We start from the raw sequence: 5,130 nt of genomic DNA on the forward strand, positions 1-5,130 counted from the left end.
CGTGCGCCTATATAAACTCCTCGAACCAGCCACAACTCATCAGCACCCACAGCAAGTCAAGTTAAAGGGCGGCAGCAGGTAAGCCGGCAGAAGCTTAGCCATGGCGAACACGAGGCTCGCGGTCGTGGCCATGCTTGTGATCTTACTGCAGCTGTCCACGTTATCCGTGGCCCGGCACCACGCCAAGCCGGACCCCTGCGTCGGCGAGGACGACTCCGTCCCGGGCATGCAGCACAAGCACAAGAAGCCCCACTGCCCGTCGCCGGGCGGCAACGGTGGTGGCGGCGGCGGCGGCGGCACGCCTGGCGTGATGACGGTGAACGGGTTCCAGAAAAACGAAGACGGCGGCGGGCCTTCGGAGTGCGACGGCAAATACCACAGCGACAAGGACATGATCGTGGCGCTGTCGACGAGGTGGTACGCGGGCGGACGCCGGTGCGGCAAGATGATCAACATCACCAGCAAGAAGAATGGGCGCACCGTGCAGGCCAAGGTGGTGGATGAGTGCGACTCCAACCACGGCTGCAAGACCAACATCGTGGACACCTCCGAAGCCGTGTGGAAGGCGCTCGGGCTCGACAGCAACATCGGCGAGGTGCCTGTCACATGGTCCGACGCCTGAAAACATGTATTCACCGGTGAGCAGTCTCGGCCGCCGGCGGGCGCAAGTACGACAGTTGCTCACGGCGCCGTATCCCATATCGATGAAGTCAAGTCAAGTGTCGTGTCGTTGCTAATCTCGATGGGTAGTACGTACTTTGTCGAGTACGCAGCACAATAAACTACCTATATGTATGGTAGTGCGAGTTTATCTTGTTGGTGTCTGTCTCAGTTTGATATTGCTATCTTGTTGTACTGTTATAGTACTATACTACTTCTCTCGTAAGTATTACACAAGAAGAAATGCTAGCTCTCGATTCTTCACTGTATCTCTATCTGACTTCATCTTTTGTGCTTGTGTACGTTATCTAGATCGGCCTTTGTATTATTAATGGTACTTCATATTTTATTACTTTTTTGCGGGTAAACTAGGGAGTTTTATTCCATCAATATAGGGCTAAAAGTATTGGACCATGATTTGCTATCACTATGCCCATATTTTAGGACAGGCGAGTCATTTGACTGAGACCAGGACATTGTCCCACAAACTTGAAAATTTAGTGAAGTATTGTAAACAAAATCAAATTTGAACGTGTATTCTGCTACACGCATATATTGATATATAGTTCCAAGTACCCAATCAACATGATGTATAATGCAAATCAACCATTTTTTAACATAGTTTTTTTCTTATGATATAGGGTAATTTTGCAGCACTTTTGGTATAGGTTGCCATGATTCAAGTAGGTTATTTTTTCTCCTCATTTTGCTATTGTTTACATAGTTAATTTTCCTTGATATTTTTTATTTTATAAAAACTTAATTTTCCTAAATTTGCCATGGCAATTTAGCTCTTTTGCCAATACCATTGTTTTTTCTTGAACTAGCCATGCAGACAACATTTGCCATGATGATACGTAGTAATTTTACCATATCCTTTGAACTAGCTCCTATCGAACGCTCGTTTTCAATAGCGGGCAACTCACACATGGGCAGTTCAACTGGACGGCCCATTGGCGGTACTGTAGCACGACGGGGTCATTTTGGGCCTTGCACAATGGAAGATGTTTAAGGGAGGTGCTTAGAGAAATAAATCAGGTTTTTCGTACGCACCGGTGCTTATTTGTACTGGGTAGACGCTTAACTAAGCGTCTCTTCTGTAGAAATAGGCACCGGTGCTTCAGAAAATCTCGGTTTATTTTTCTAAGCACCCCTCTAAGCATCTTCCATTGTACAAGGCCTTAGTATGCAGATCCTACTGTAGCATCGGGCCCTACATCATGTGACTTTACTGTAGCTGCAGTTCAAAAAAATGTGAAAAAACTTCGAAACAAAGTCAACATCTTTTGAAAACTTGAAAAAAAAATCAAGTTTTGAATTTTAGAAAGCGCGAACAATTTTTCACATTTTCGATTTTTTTAAAACTTGTGAAACATTTCTAAATTTTATTCTTTTTTCGAAATTTTCAAAGATTCCTTGAAATTTTTCCAGAAATTTGAGAATCCATACAATTTTTGGAGAAATCGAACACATTTTGAAAAATTCCAAATATTTTTATGAAACACAAAATTTTGGAAAAATGTTTTTTTAAAAAATCCGAACATTTTTTGAAAAATTCAAATGACTTTCAAAATTCTTAACGGTTTTGAATATTTTTTTAAAAATAGAAAAGTGAAATCTTTTAAAATTCCCAACATTTTTCTTAAACCGCAAGTACTTTTAGAAAAAAGATGAACAAAGTTTTCAAACTCCAACAAATTTTGAAAGTCTCAACAATTTTTTGATTTTCTAACAAATTTGTGAATTATGAAAATAGAGTAACAGAAATAGGAAAACCAAAAAGGAAAAAAGAAAAAAAAGAATACATGAGAAAGCCGGTAAAGAAAACAACAAAAACAGCACAGGGAAAACCACACTAGGGTAGCTAAATGGGCCAGTCCACACAGATCGATCTCCTCGCTCGCGTGTGAGTTTGGGAAGCTTGGACGCGGTGAACATCTAATGTGGATTACCCCTCCTAGATCGAAAGATTCGTTAGCTGGAGAGTCTTCCTAGATCAGAGGTTAGATTTTTTATTAGCGCCCTTTTTAGCTGTCGTCAACGGACATACAAGTCCACGTCGGAGGAAACTACTGGGTGTTGCCATTGGCTGGGCCTTGACGCCGGGCACGAGCACCCACTTCTGGGCTAGAATGTGCCGCCGGTCACTTCGAGATCGCCACACTGGGAGGACAACGTCCGGAGTTGCTGTCTATGCTGCTTGCCTGCTTGTTGCTTCATTCATGTCACATCGGCCAAGGAGCCACCACCGAGAGGGTAGTGCCATCATGCGTCGGAGGGCGACGCTGCTCTACGGAAGGCCATGCCAGAGGGCCTTGTCGCACACCTTTGGCCATTGTTGTACGCCACGTGCCGGATTTCATCGATCGCTCATAGACGCACTAGTGTTGCCCGTCGTCTCTGCCTTGAGTCGGGCAGAGGGAGTAGGCTAACGTTGTCATTGCTTGTTGGGGAAGTTGTTGAGGACTTGAATCATGTATATGATGTGAAGGATTCAAAGAACCCTTCCTTGTGCAATCTTCTTCGAGAACGTTTGAATTTTTTTCCTTCTTGATGAACGTGCTCGTTGCCGTCAAATGTGTCACACGGATCTTGAAGCAGAGAGATAAGACACGTCAGCTTTGTTGTTGGGAACAAAAGCGGACCAACGCTCATCTATCCAAAGAGACCTACTCGCCACATTGTCTAGCACCTTAGTCTAAAGAGACCTACTCACCGCGTTGGCTAGCACCTCACCGCTCCACCTAGGAGACCTGGTCTAAATCCTAGTCCTCCTTTTTCTCTTTTCTCTTTGCTAGGTGTAACGCCCCGGATATAACTTTCCCAATTTGTACTCCAACTCTTGCCGTTTCCGGTGTTAAGTTATATTTATTTCCTCGGGTTCGGGTTTTGTCTTCGCGTGTTGTTGTCTTTGTCATGCATCTCATATCATGTCATCATGTGCATTGCATTTGCATACGTGTTCATCTCATGCATTCGAGCATTTTCCCCGTTGTCCGTTTTGCATTCCGGCGCTCCGTTCTCCTCCGGTGGCCATTTCTAGCTTTCTTTCGTGTGTGGGGATTAAACATTTCCGGATTGGACCGAGACTTGCCAATCGGCCTTGGTTTACTACCGGTAGACCGCCTGTCAAGTTTCGTACCATTTGGACTTCGTTTGATACTCCAACGGTTAACCGAGGGACCGAAAAGGCCTCGTGTGTGTTGCAGCCCAACACCCCTCCAATTTGGCCCATAACCCACTAAACTCTGCTCCATGTCCTAGAGCGTTCGATCACGATCGCGTGGCCGAAAACCGCACCTCATTTGGACTCTCCTAACTCCATCTATGCCTATTTAAAGGCCCCCCCGTTTTTCGGATCGTCTCCTCCCCCGAAACCCTAAAAAAAAAGAGATCACCGCCGCCGCCGGACAACGTCCGCGCCGAGCCGGACGTGTCCGGATCCGCCGCCGCCTACCGCCGCCCGCCACGTGGCGCTCGCCTGTCCCCCCCGCCGCCGCGGCCCGGGAGCCCGAGGCCGGCCCCCGCGGCCCGCATCGCCGCCCGCCGCCGCCTCGCACCAGCCCCGCCTCCTTCCTCGTCGCCGGGCCATCGCACCGCCTCCTCCATCGCCGTCGGCCACCGCCTCCTCTTTCCGACGTCGGCCGGCGCCAGCCGCCTCCGCCACCGCGCCGGCAAGGCCGCGCCGCCACCGCCCCGCTCCGGCGAGCTACACCGGCGCCGCCCCGGCCCCTTCCTCTCCCCGGCCGGCCTCCTCCTCTACTCCGGCAAGAACTCCGGCGAACAGGAGCTCGAAGTCCGGCGAACCTCGGGTTGCGCGCAGATCCAGATTCGAATCGGTTTAGGGTTGACTTTTTTCCTCCGAACCTTAATTTTTCGTGCTAACTTTGGCCTGTGATATCTCCGCATCCGTAGCTCCGTTTTGGACATATAGTATATCAAAATGTCCGTCTCGATGAGTACATCATTTCGTTCCATTGCATCATTTTCATTTGAGTTCATCTTGATGCCCGAAATGCTGTTAGAAGGAGGCTTCGTGAGTTAATTGTCAGATCTGCTAGTTCATCTTAGACTTTTGTCATTTTTGCCATGATCATTGTGTGCATGATATGCCTGTGAGTCCTGCATGTGTTTTGTTAAGGATTTTCTCTTCTTTACAGAGGTACAACCCATGCATTTTTATGATGTGTGTGGTGACTTGTGCAAGCTTGCAAAGTGAGGCACCCGGTAAATCTGTTTTCTGGGACTTTGTAGTTTTCACTAAGTCTGGGATTGTTTAGTTCATGATGCCATATGTTCATGTTGTTTCCTAGTGATCCGTGCCTCTTTTGAGGATTATCAGTAAAGGAGTTTTGTTAATCTTGTTATGCTCTACCCATCCATGTCGTTGTTTGCAATTATGGAGCACCCTAGATTGAGTCAATCGAGCTCTACTTTTGCTTCGTTGTGAATCTGGGCAGATCGTCAACT

The 5,130-nt window shown here is 47.3% G+C and overlaps 1 pseudogene; it reads left to right on the plus strand.

Moving 5' to 3' along the window:
* Positions 1-929, plus strand: LOC147990994 (putative ripening-related protein 6 pseudogene; annotated as a pseudogene).
* Positions 930-5,130: the final 4,201 nt, after the last annotated feature.

This window comes from Triticum urartu, chromosome 1A (assembly GCF_056163025.1).
Source record: "Triticum urartu cultivar PI428250 chromosome 1A, HENAU_Tu73, whole genome shotgun sequence".
NCBI classification, from domain to species: Eukaryota; Viridiplantae; Streptophyta; class Magnoliopsida; order Poales; family Poaceae; genus Triticum; species Triticum urartu.